Here is a 14,313-nt window from a genome sequence, read left to right as displayed (position 1 = left end):
CGTTGACACTTTTGTTAGTTTTGCGATTTTTTTTATAGGTAACATAATTCAATTCTCGAAGCTATTCATTATTTATTGCAGTTGGCATATTTTCTAAGTTACTGTATTTTTAAAGTCAAAATATATATTACCAGTTGTTGCCCGCTCTTATATTAACGTACAGCCGAAGCTACTTAACCTATAATTTTGAAATATGCAGGTAGGTTCTTTGTTTAGCGTATATAAGCATCAAGGAAGGGAATCAGGAATTTCCACCCCAAGGGAGAAAAATAGGGGTTCAAACATTGTATTAAATTTGGAAATCTGAAGATTTGGGTTAATAAAAAAATATTGTAACTATTCGATTAAAATGGTCCGTCACGAAACTTAATGTGACATACCAAATTCTACTCGGGCGAAGCCGCGGCAACAACTAGTCAAAAATGAAGTTTCAAGGAGTCCAAGGTGATATCGACAAGGTCTAAGGTCAATACTTGAGGCTGCTTAGTGAATTTCTGGAGTTCTATGATCGAGCTGAAAGCATACCTATTTTGTACGTGGTAATAATCAAACAACAATTTTCAGCGTAAAAATTACATCAAATTGAATTATCGCGTATACACCTCGCCTGGAAAGGGCATTAAATATTAAGAGTTTAATCGCTCGTATATGAAAGTTGGAAAGTCTTTTTCACAGAACAGTTTTGAAAGTTATTTTTAATAACAAGCCAGGCGGTTTTTCTGATATATCGGCCCCCGGCGTACAATCGCAATAGAATTAGTTTCGAGAATTTTAATGCAAACCTGCAAGTTTTGCAGTTATTTTATTTTGGTAACGAGCAGACTAATTTCCATATTTATTCGCCTGCTAATGAATTTCAGGGAGAAAACTTTTAACAGAAAGGAGGTAAAAGATTGAAACATTCTAAAATAATTTTTATATAAATTTGCATCAAAGTTTGGATACAGTTTTGAAAAAACAGAGAGTAGATAGGGATCACGGATGTGTCACCAAAGATGATCCAGCGTATTTCTGGTATAAAAACTTTACGAGTTTTGTAATGTGGTGAATGAAGCTCTAGTATCGCACAGATAAATTTGAACTGTACTTATCCGTGCCAAAAACTATTTGAGTGATTAGACGTACCTGAAGGTGTAATTGAGAGCCTCTGTTTTTCATTGTTTTCGAAAATATGGTATAAAAAATTTGAATAATTTCAAGTCAGACTCTTCGTGTTATTCACGAATTTCAATTTTGAAGCTGAGGTATTTTGAGTAAATATTGAAATATTACTTTGATAGTAATAGTTACATTTCAATCAAACCACCTTTCGGTGGATGAGAACGTTCAATAAGTAAATGGTATAAATCGGAAAGAAAGAATGGAAAAAATAACAAAATATAACCCTATATAAGTAATAGCACAGAAGTGTATGGAAACTCGGTAATATCAATGGTTCCAGTAGAGAGTACCTACTGGAGAAAGAAATATTAAGAGCAGATAGTTGTTGGTTCGCAGATGGATCAAAAACACCTTCCGGTTCTGGTGCAGGTGTCTTCAGTAGCAGACCCAGGACAGAGATATCAACCTGCTTAGGAACCTATGCGACTGTATTTCAAGCGGAAATTTACGCTATACGCTATTGAATTGTGTGCAGAGAGATTGGAAGAATCCAACCTCATACACAAATCAACAAAAATATTTTCGGACAGTCAAGCGGCGTTGGAAGCTCTTGACTCCTACCGAGCAACATCTAAATTGGTAGCACATTTCCAAAAACGACTCTCCTCGATAGGAAGACTTAACAGATTGTTTCTGGTCTGGATTCCTGACCATACCGGCCTGAAAAGGAGGGTGCTGCAAGCAGCTTCATTGGATCAGAACCTACCATTGGCATCGCTATAGACTTTGCCAAATAAATATTGAACACCTGTATGGCAAGAAGATTTATGGACTTCTGGCAGAATTTTCCAGGATTGGCTCACTCCGAAGCGTTTATTCACCCTTCGAAGCTTGATACCAATATCGACCGCTCTCAAAGATGGCAAGTGGATGTTGTCGTCGGAGTGGAGACCGGAAGTGAGGTGTTGAAAAAATTAGGTCAAGTTTGAATAAATATTGAAGTGGTAGACTTGAGAGGACTGGCTGCCCCTACGCCAGTAACCAGGCCGGATGTCGACGATAATAAATGTGTTATTAGTGTTTTTTGTAAAAGGAAAAGTGAATGAGAAAACATAGGGTGGCATCATTGCCTCGAGTAAGACGGCTGTATCCCCGTATGAAGGTCCTGTTCACTATAGACAGGAGTCTGGCCAAATGTTCTTGACTTAGAAGCAACGACCATATCATTCAAAGAAGAAGAAACTAACTTCAGGGTGTCGGTTAGCGCGCTCCTCGTAAAAAATTACTCTCATCAATTTTCCCTAACGCGCCAAAAATAGTATAACTTCATAAATACATTGATGGAGACACACGACTTCCCATGACCTTGAAATAAATTGAAAAGTGTAGTAGATATTCTTAGCACAAATACATGCGTATTCTCTGTTTTATATTTGAATACTTATGACGAGGTGTACCTATAATTTATATTTCGTGAATAGCAAATAATAAACTTTTTTTAATGAAAATGGCTTTATTGTTTTTCGAAATATTCCCTTTTGATGATCAATACACTTTTGAATTCGTTCAAACCATTTGTCGAAGAGTTTTCCTCTTTGACACCTCCTCTTATGACACCTCCAAAACATGGGTTTTGAACGCTTCAACTGCTTCTTCGGCGCTCGTAAATCGTTGACCACGCAGCTTACCTTTGATATTCGGAAACAAGAAGAAGTCATTGGGTGCCAAATCAGGACTGTACGGAAGATGAGTCATCAATTCCATGTTTTGACTGCTCAAACATGTACCTGTTTGACGGGATGTGTGAGGGCTTGCATTGTCATGATGGGGAATGATTCGTCTTCGGCGGTTAGTTTAGCGAATGTTATCGAAGATTTCCGGCAAATAAATGGTCGTGTACCAACGTTCTACGTTGCTCAAGCGAAACGGTGGTATGGCCAAAGAAACAGGCGAACATATGCTTTGCTGTGCTTCTGCCACGAACAACTTTTATTGGATTTAGTTCGTCTTATGGGGGATCCAACATTTTCAAATAGGATTGAATAACTCTCCGTTACTAGATATTTTTTCACATGTGAAAACTGGTACATAAGCTCAGGTTATTCAATTCATTACAAATTCAGGTAAAAACGCAGGTACCTGAAATTTAGGTACCTAATTTAAACTGTTAAATTAGATATATAAATCATTGAATATGCAGAATTTAGTTAGTGAAGACACTTCCCGAGGAGCCATTGTTTAGTTACAGAGTAGTCTGTTCAGTTTTGAAATCAAAATCAGAGTTGTGATAATCGCTTGAAAAATGTCAACTGCTGCTCGTTCTACATTCGATCCAGCTCGAGGTGGCCAGGGAAAAAATGAAAAAGATTTGAGTGCTATTTCCAGGCAATATTCCAGCAGAGATTTGCCAGGACACACGAAATATAAATACAGAGAGCATGGCCAACGAACTATTGGTGAGACTAGGGCCCGTGATTTCCGTAGAGAATTAGAAGATAAGGAACGAGAGGGAATACCTGCCAAGAGGCTGAAGTTAGACCAAGTACATACAGCAAGTTAAGATGCTGATAACTCCCTAGATGAGGACTCTGATTCTAGTGACGACGATGATACTGAAGCTCTGCTGGCTGAAATAAATAAAATAAAAAATGAGAGAGCAGTCGAACAATCCAAAAAGGAAATAGCAAGACGCCAAGAGAAAGGAAGAATCAGAATGGAGAGTATTCTAAGAGGAAATCCGTTGTTAACCCGCTATTCTTCCGGTTCAACGGAAGTTGATCAAAGAGTAAAAAGGAGGTGGGACGATGATGTTGTGTTCAAAAACTGTGCCAAGTCTGAACCAAAGAAAAATAATGGCACGTTCATCAATGACGCATTACGTTCAGGGTTTCATAAAAAGTTTATGGAGAAATATGTTGAATGAAATTATTTTGTTATATTTTTGTGTGACGAAAATTTAGTTGTATTGTCAACGTGGCGCAGATTTTTCTTGTTTTTGCAAAATAAAATATTTCATATGTTTTCAGTTCCTCTGATTTTCATTTCGTTTGGGTATTTGTTTACAATATGTGTGCGATTCTAACCAGCTTCTCTCCTTAATTTTTGGAGTTAGTGTGTTGAAAATTGCCAGTAACTTATCCGGTGACATCTGTCTATCAATTTTCGGACATATTATTTGATACTATAATTCTATATGGATGAATTCCATCATACTTCTTCATTCAGTCATGACAATTCTAATTTAAATAGCTCAACATCAATTGAACGTCCAATTTAGCGGGAATTTTGATTTTTCTTCCAGATATAGATTTCTAAGCCTTTTCAAGAAGCCTTTCTGGCATTTCCAGTATAGTTCATTTCCATTATCCAACGCTAGGAAGTCCGAAGGTGAAAATAGCGATTTTTCCATTTTCGATATGACATGGAATGTACTCAGCGGAATTGCTGCCAACTTAATGGGGTATGCAACCTTATCAAAGACAGTTTTATAGACTTTCAAGAGTTATGTGTCGAATATTCCGCAAATAAAAATTGAAAAAATTGAATAGAAAATGTTTTTGTCTTCAGTGGGATGTGAAAAAGTTTTCAGACTGAAAAATCCATTGATATTCCTAAGATTCTGAAATTAATATACATAGCACGGGTCACAAAATGTTAATTACAGTTTTGTTTGCGAAATAAGAAATATCTAATCCACCAGCATTCGGAAATTTCCAGTCCGTTTCGTCTTTGACCAATGCGTATTAATGACCAGATACAACGCCAAAACCACAGTGAACACTGACTGCATGAAGATTATAATAGTGGTCATCTACTTCGAACCTTCGTAAGAGTTTAGTGCTTCTGTCAGAGGTTGAGTCATGTTTAAAGATCATCAGTGCTATTATAAGACTGACTGATGCCTCAGCTATACTTGTTGTCTTATAATAGTCAGTTAGTTTAGCGCATATTTGGCAATACAATTGATCATCGCCAGTTGAAAGTTCTATTTTCAGATAATTCAACAATAAGATTTGCACGGACTGGTTATTAGTCATATTAGGAAACGTTAGTTGAAGTTCTAGATAGTCACATACGTTTTTGCTACTTCTTGAACATTTACTACAAAGTAAACTAGTAAGGATTTTTCCAGCAAAAGATCTACAAACACAACAACATGAAGAGATGTTTGAGTTTGGTGAATGAGTAGAAAACTTTCTCGGACTCGTTCATCGTTAAAACCTCGTTCTTGAAAATCCAATCCAGTTTTCTTTGCAAGATTTTCAGGATACCTGTCTACTGATTCGTAAGGAAGAACGTGTTCCACATAATCTGCTTCAGAACCATTTCTCAAGCTGCAATCGAACCTTCCAAGTGATGAAGGGTTTCGTAGAGGGATCGATTCGGCTCTTTCTCCATGAAGCTCTTCCACTGAGAGGGAACCAAAACCACGACGACTGCAGCTCACATTTTGGGGACAAGAATGACCTATATCCAGAGTAATTAAAACTTTTTCAAACTATTATAAAAACTCAAAAGAAATTTTATTTTATTTTTAGAAATACAAACACTGCCCTCATTTGTTGCACACTTAATGGACCACACTGTGTTTGTTGAGAAATTATCGATGATTGATTGAGTTGCTTGGTGAAACATGTGTTGAGAGAATGTTTGAGAGAATTATCAGTCAAATTAGTTCAAGCGATTCAAATTGCCTCACAAAATGGAGCGCAAAAACCGTTATAAATCCTTCTTCCTACCTTGAAGTACCAACATCGTTCGTGGAAAGGAGCAACCGGAAATGCTTGGGATTAGGTATAGTGGTATTTTCAGGAAACATCTCAGGAATCATAATTAAAATATATTGCGAATACGGTGCGTTGAAACCCCTTCAACCTCACCCTTGCGTGTTTGTTGGTAATTGACTATAAATTTATAATTAACCACATGTAGCTTTTTGATTATATTACACGAGTATTAGAAGAGTTCCTTATATCATGAAATTAACAAGGTGGATTGAACTGAATAATTCATTATGTTTCTAATCAAAGGATATCAGTATGTGGGGTTTTTATCTAAGAGAAATAACTATGGATAATTCATAGATTTTTCTGAAATGTTTCCACTACTATTTGTTGATATTTTTTAATTTTTTGTTCCATACTATGGGAATTTCGTATTTTTTGAATATGAGTGTGAAAATTCGAAGTTGAAAATGATTTATTTTAATAACATTCACATTTTGTTCCACTGCGAATGAAATGCAAATAAAATAACTCTGCATCATGTAGAGATCTTCCTTTTCAGTTCTAAGTGAAACTCAACAAAATAATACTCCAACTTATCATCACTGTCACTTTCAATTATTGTCAAGCGAGAATAAATGGATCAAAATAACCTTTCGAATCAGATCCTAACGGTTTTCCAATAAAACGAGTATACGAAGACCAGTGAAAGCCAGTTCAATTAACTATATACATTGTTCATGAGTTTTTTTTTCGAAACTATCTTGAATAATTCAATATTTTACAGCATATCAAGTATTACATTTTGGGTTTCAGTAATAATTTCTTGACGAAGGCAAAGATCTTTTATTGAATCGGACTTCGTACCAAGCACTCATCCCATTTTCATTGGGATGAATGCTTTTAAACAAACACGCAGTAATTCTAGGACAACTGTGATATTTCTTGAGTGAAATTCAATAATTTCAACTTGTTCTGCAAGGATATGGAATAAATCAAAGAACGAACGATTCCACACAGTTGTTTGCTCATTTTAACAAAAAAAAAAGAAAATACTACAGAATGTTATTTTGTTCTGATTGTGATATCTTCTTTTTTGGCATTGAAATATCTTGTAATTTATGTCAATTGCAGGTTTTTTTTCTTTTGAAAGAGATATCACTTAACACTCCTCTTCCACTTGGAACCCACCCCCACTAGACGTAACCGTAACCGAACTCTATTTCAAATTTATTGAAAAATCAAGATGATACTGGGAAATACAGGTGAGGGGAATTCCATAGCTGGTCCAAATTTCAGTATGTAATGCTTACCTAATGTAAGGATTCATCATGGTCGAGTTCATATTTATTCTGTTAAAGATTCTGTAAGGGTCCGAGGTGACAGAAACTCATAAATGACCATTTTTAATGGACGCATTATGGACGTTCAGTTTGTTTCAAAGAAATGAACGGATTTGGTTCCTGAAACGTTAACGATTTTCAACAAAGATAAACTGTTATCGTTATCTGATAATGTCGATATGAAAACATTTTGAATATGACAAGTTTTCAATTGATTTGGTGTAGTTTTCGTTAATGAAACAACTTTGAGGTAAGCTCGCTAGTTTGTTGCTTGAACAATTTGTCTAAATTTATTTTGAAAGATTATGATAACAAAAAAATCAATAAAAAAAGTCTCTATCCGTTATATGAAATAGCTTATTTGTTTTTACTCACCCCCTCGTCCTAGCCACTCCAACTTTTTAAATAGCAACCACCTACTTGTGATACCTTATCTAAAAGCTCCTAAGACATGCTCTTAACTGGTACATACAAAGCAATATTCGATGTAGTAATTTTTAGTTCATTGAATGAATTGGACATAGGTCCGAGGATCTAGGAGGACCTCTTCTTCCAATCCGTTGATTAGTATAATAATTATTTAACCATTGCCTAACTGTAACTACATAATCATAGGGGATCCCAAGCAGGGATTTCAGGATTCACTAAAGCGCAGCAGATTAATATACAAGGAAATACCTTGTACTCGGTTAAGTACCTCCACCAAATATGAGCCTCGTATATAAGGCCGCCCGCGAAGGATAAAGGATCAGATTAGTAAACAAAACTGATCATCAAAAATTCGCGAGCGCGATAGATTAAGGTAGGGTAAGTTGATTACATGCTAAAAACTGTGTATTCCAATAATCTGACAGTTTTAGAGTGACGTAAAGAAAGGGGAGGGCAGAAAAGTTGTGAAAAAATAACGTCATTTCGACATTCTCTAGCGTAGCTGATTTTTGTTTTATTTTGAAGAAAATAATTCAAGGAAATCTGACGATTTCTGCAACTCGAAATAACAAAAATTCGTTGATAAAGTTTAATGCGTGCAGCTGTGTGATACCTATATTTCCCTCTTCGCGTTTCTATTCCTTTTTCACTTTTTCTGTATCTATTACTCTCTCAATCCGTCCCCACTCTGAATTCTGATTGAAGATGATAATTAATTAATCGATTGATTACAGAAAATTCAATTTTTTCAAGCATATTCTTTAAATTATTTTCTTACAAATACAAGTATTTTATTTGAAAAACATACACTTATTTATTCGCATGCTATTTCCTGAGCTTTTCAATTGATTAAGTTCAAAGATTTAAAAAAAATATTTTTTTTTGTCAGATTAGGTGAATCCCTCTAGATAATCGTCAGATTATGAGACAGCACGTCTAGAACATAAAGATGAACCATATATATCTCAATCTACGGGCTTGGGTATTTCAAAATGACGAATTTTTTTTGCACATTATAATGATGGCTGCGAGTTTGCGTCAGATCGAAATCGTCAGATTATTGAATAAGGGCTTTTTTTGGATGAACTTAATACCCGCTTAGAAAATCTGACGCGCTTTAATATTTTTTTTTCTTTTTACTTTAAACCCTTATGTACAATCACCGCATCATGCAAACGATCAGATTAACATGCGAACATTATTAAAAATACGTAGGACATTGATGCTATCAATATCTGACCCGCTCGAGTATGTCCCTGAACAGTATTTAAAAACCTATATCCGTTTGCCCCACCGTGTTAGGAATCACACGTTAAAAGGTAAGACCTCGTTAATCCTCAGCTCGCACAAGTTTCGACTTCTGAGGGTTGTCGTTCGTAGGGGTGCGACAGCTAGTTAACGGAAAAACAGATTTCAAACAGAACAGATTTTAAACAGATGAAAAGGTATATATTATATAACATTTTTTTCTTTTTATCATCCAAGTTTTGCAACCTAATATGTCTCTATCTCGCTCGAGTAAATCCCCATTTTGCATCGTGGGCTCCCCTCCTATAATGAGAAGGTGGTCCCATCCTGTTGAAAATATAATAATTTTTTTCTAAAGACAAATTACGGTGTATGTTTCCCTGATTCTCTAATTCATTAACTATCTGAGGTTCGATAAATATTTCTAGCATGTGAGGATACATTTCGCCATTTAAATGTCCTTCTATGAATAATGGACCAATAATTGCATCTCCCAATATAACAGCCCAAACATGTGAGATAATTCGGTTGCTATAGCTGCCTGACGAGTCGATAAAGTATGATTCATTGCACTCTGTCCGAGTACTTCAATTTGCGTTGCTCTGTCCAGTAATTTTGGTTGATCCCTCTTTTTATTTGCGACAGTAGGTACCAGTTTCTTGAAATTTTGCTACTAGTTGGCGAATGTAACTAGCATTTCTCTCCGGGTGCCTCTGGTTTAATACTTTAGTTGTTCTTAAAATATTCACATATTCACAATTTCCACATATTCAGCTGTGTTGTACACCATTGTTGCAGATAAAAATTCCGTTTCTCGTGTACAACGTATCGAAATAAAAATCAAATGTATTAATGAAAAGAGTATCGTTTCCAGTCCCTCTCAAAAACAAATTTTTCAAACACCCCTTTTTTGTTACTTTTACTTATCAACTGAGTGACATTTTACAGGCGTAAATTGTTTGAGAGATTTAATACTAATGAAATGAGAATGTTTTTAAACATTTTTTAAATTAATAATAGAAAATAAAATTTTAATTTAAATAAATATTGTTTTATTTAATATACAAAAACTTACTATATCGAATGTAGCTTTGTGAGGTACCATTGAAGAGCATTTCTTCAGAGCTTTTAGATGAGGTATCACTAGTAGGGGTTGCCATTTGAGAATTAAAAGTTGAGGTGGCTGGTGCTTGAGGGTTGAGTGAAAACAAGTTAGCAATTATATCATATTGTTTTCGCCTCCCCATTATGAAAGTTGTTTTTAACAATTTTTCATATTTTTCCTAGTTGATCAGATATAGCCATTGTAAGTTTTCAAATTGTCACTTTGTATATCAATTTTACTGTGCTTGATTGTAAGACCGAGATAATAGGCTTATGGTATGAAAAATAAAATACTTATACGTTTTCGAATAAAAACTAGAAATATATCTAGATAAAACTACAACGATTGTTGTTCCATGTTTCGTGGTGGGCTGTGGTACGTTCTTTTTGCAGAAAGTATACCAAGAGTTGTCCAACTTCAGACGTGAAATCAACATTGAAATTTCCTGCTAAAATTAATGGCAACGTATGATAGTTTTTTCCTAATTCTTCAGAGCCTACTCGACCATAAATGTGTGCTGGCACCTCCCTCTCTTGCCCCTACAGAAATATACGAATTGTAACTCTCTTTCACTCTCATATACTTACTTCCGTTCGCCTCACCCGATCACACTTTTCGTAATGATCTCGTCACGTAATCAGCAGCTTACTCCCCAAGTCAAGTGCGCATGAAGAAGTTTTACTTCAATAACTTGGAGAATAGAGAAATTAAAATATAGAGTAGCTTTCAATTTTGAGTTAATTCATATTGCATCCTTTCCTTAGATATCCGAAGCGAAAATCGACAACTTCCATTTTTGCAAATACGCTAATGAATTCCATCATGAATATTTTACGCACCTCTCGAATTCACTGCTGAAAGCGAATAGTTCAAGAGAGTCTGTTACTTAACAATGTATGCAAGATTGCAAGATGTTTCCTAAAGTAATCTAATGAGAAATTTTATAATGGAGCCGATATTAACCATGGCAAGGGCGATAACTCGATTAATTTCGTTGGTAAATTTCATTTTTGAAACAGCTTTTCACTGTAATTCTATAGGACAGATTCTTCATTGGCGGTAAGATGTTATACAATGTAGGTTAACGAATTGAAGGATCTCTCTCAAGAGAGATTACTTTTTGCGAAAAAAAGTTTTTGGTTCTCTACTTTTCCATTATTATATGAAAAAGTGGAAAACTCGCGAAGTGAGGAAGACAAAAATTGAGTTCATCAGTGAAAACTGTTTGAATATGTATACCTATATCATGTAGATACAGAAGTTTCTTTCAGATACAAAGTGGAAGAAAAAATAGATAGTTTCTATTTCATACAGAATAATAACAATAATAATGAAAACGAACTTTCACTCACGGTATTGACGAGACATTGGTGTTGCCTTACGCTCCAGGGCATAATGATTCCGTTGTGGGAAATGGGAAGTACCGAATTTATGAGAACTATTCATTGCCCATCCTCAAGCTCATTCAAGCTAATAAGCCTAATTTATTTCTCGCTAAAATCAGAGCAAGACGATATTCGTGGTATATTCTTCAGGTCCGAGAGGTGACGTGAATATCGCCTGATGAATATCGACGGATGAAATATCAAGACTTTCTCTTCGAGCTCCGCAGACTCTATCGATACTACTCTGTTGAGGTGGTTGTTCAGATTTATTGGTAAAATGATGAAATTATACTTCAATAAGATTTAAATTCGATAAATGATGACTGTAGCGATCTTATACCGGTATTGAAGGGAGTGCCACAAGGATCTATCCTTGGGCCCTTGCTTTTTAGCTTGTATATTTGTGACTTTTATCTGTCCGTGAAAAAATGCAATATACATCACCATGCAGACGACACGCAGTTATATTTCTCTTTTTCGCCAGGCGAGTCTACATCTGCTCTGTCGCATATTAATAACGGTCTCCAAGCCATCTTTGACATTTCTACTGCCCATAAGCTCAAGCTCAATTCAGACAAATCCGCAATAATGATGTTCGGAGCTAAGAAGAACAGAGAGCTTACCAAATCTACCTTTCAAGTTCGCATCGAAAACGATATACTTCCCTCCGTGGACGAGATAAAAATTTAGGACTGTGGTTTGATCTGGATCTCCGCTTTACTAAACATGTCAGCTATCTGAACCAATCTTCTTATAACGTTCTCAGCCAGCTTTTTCCCGCTGCTTCTCGTATAATGCACCCAAATATTACAATCAACTACCCTGCGAATTTCGATCATACACCATCGTAAACTCTAAAAAAGACTGAAGACTTATTTATCTCATTAGCCTCTTGCCCGTTCCCGACCTTGGCATTTCTAAAATGAATTTTCTAAAGTAAAGCAATAACTAAAATTTTTTGATATTGTTAACTCGACTTGTGTTCATATTATTTATCTATAGTTTCTCCCAGGTTGGGTTGAAAAACAGCCTTGGCTGATACTCCGCCTATTCACCATATACTGGAAGTTTTTTTTCTTTGTTTTTGTTATTGTTCCTGTATTCTGTTCTATTTTATTTTTGTCTATTCCATTTGTATTTTTATGGTGAATAAAGACGTATTATTATTATTATTATTATACTCAAGTGTTCGATTTTCATACTAATATTCGGCTTGTTTTGAAATGAACGTGATTAGAAAATTTCTAATCGTGTTAACAAAAATGAGAGAAAAAATAATTGATTCAGTAAATGAAAAAAATAATGAGAATACGAAACTTTCTATAGAAAAAATTAAACAAAAGGGAAAGAAATATATATTCAATCAGCTGATCAGTTTTTGCAGGTACTGACGGATTGCAGAGAAATTGAAATATATTATATTAGTACCTTGAATTGTACATGTACTTGTATGAAATTATTTGTTCATAAATAACTATGAAATGTTCAATTGATGTTTGTGATGTCTTCTTTATTTCAAATTTTATCGACGGGTTCTCCAAATTCTATGAAGATATTTTTATTGGTGATTCACAGCTTCTTCTAGAGCCAGTTTCATCAAACTGAATTTTTCTTTCGTAAGGTCTCGAATAATAATGCCTTTGCTCGTAGCTTTTTCTTGTTGCTTTCTTGTTGTTTGGTATCATATCGGACGACTTCTTTCATTGTCATATTTTCCCAATTAGGACCCAGTGGCACCTACAGGTTGATGATGACTTCGACAATTGCAGAACTAGCCAAACGTCACACCCATGCTCAATCCCTATAGAGATAAGATGAAATGAAAAGATGCAATCTTGCCAGGATTACCCTGGGCGACCCTGGGAAGCTGGCGCCGAAGAAATATCTGACGATGACCAGCAAAAATCTAGGCCCAACAGTAGGATTTCTGACTGGCCACTGTCAACTAAGGAAACACCTCTACAGGATGTGTGAACAGGAAGATGAAACTGTCAGGCATGTCTGAATGTCCGGAGTTATCGTCAATAAGAGAGTGTGTGTTTGGCAAGTCTTGGCCTACACCTGCCGAGATAAAGGAGATGTCTTCCAGAGACATGTTCACCTTCCTGGAAAGGACAGCATGGACGATGACCTAGGAGAACAACTCCTCGGGAGGATGTACAATGGGTTATATGTGGCCTAAGTGCTGTGTGCCTACACTCACCCTTCCTACTCTACAGATACAGATACAGATTATTGAATTGCGTTTGGAGTATTGCTCCGATTTTTCGCTGGTCGATATTATTTTCTGTAACACTTTTTTTAAATTTTTTGAGTACAAGTTCCAGTTCATTTTGTTTTTCATCGAACGTTTCGAATTTTTCATTGAATTACTTCTGCAATATACCTACCTACAATTGTTTGAGTTATCTGATCCACAAATCCATCGGATGAGCACAATTTTGAAAGAGATATTTTTACACTTAGCTGTTGATCACCCTCTAATTTGTTTGTCGCTCCTTTACGGAACATTTTCACTCATTTCAAGAAATTCAACAGACGAAAAAAATTATCCGGGGCAATCGATAATGAAAGAAAAAGTATTTGTGAGGACTTGTGGTAATCTTCTCAGTTGGTTATTGAGTTATGAATGCTATGCTGCTATGTGGACTCCATCAATATACACCATCTTTCAGTCAATCAATATCGCAGTAGATTGATCTGGAATCCTATGTAATAGTATGGACATCAGACATTCATGATTGATGGTAAATTCTAACAAAATAAGAAGAGTTATATAGCTTTGATTATTTTTCCTGAACCCTGACCGAATTATTGGTAGAATGTGATATCGATTTACATAATCGATTCAATAAATCTTTCAGCTAATTTGAATAGATGGATAACAAGCTTATATCTTTGAGGTCTTCATATTCCAGAGGAATTTTTTCATGGGAATTTTTTGAAGCAAAGTCTGTTTTCATGACGTAGGAAAACAT

At 35.5% G+C, this 14,313-nt stretch overlaps 1 protein-coding gene and 1 pseudogene across 2 annotated transcripts in view; one reads left to right on the top strand and one right to left on the bottom strand.

Moving 5' to 3' along the window:
* LOC111507662 (uncharacterized) overlaps nucleotides 1-14,313 on the bottom strand; it is a 395,391-nt gene that overhangs the window by 66,329 nt on the left and 314,749 nt on the right. The gene's annotated exons all lie outside the window — the stretch shown is intronic.
* On the top strand, nucleotides 3,360-4,024 carry LOC111509155 (protein CWC15 homolog pseudogene; annotated as a pseudogene).

The sequence above is a fragment of the Leptinotarsa decemlineata genome, unplaced genomic scaffold (genome assembly GCF_025532065.1).
Source record: "Leptinotarsa decemlineata unplaced genomic scaffold, Ldec_3_MD MMD2_tig00026354_RagTag_RagTag, whole genome shotgun sequence".
Classification (NCBI taxonomy): Eukaryota; Metazoa; Arthropoda; class Insecta; order Coleoptera; family Chrysomelidae; genus Leptinotarsa; species Leptinotarsa decemlineata.
The sequence above is the reverse complement of the archived record's forward strand: the minus strand, read 5'-3'. Positions and strand labels throughout refer to the sequence as shown.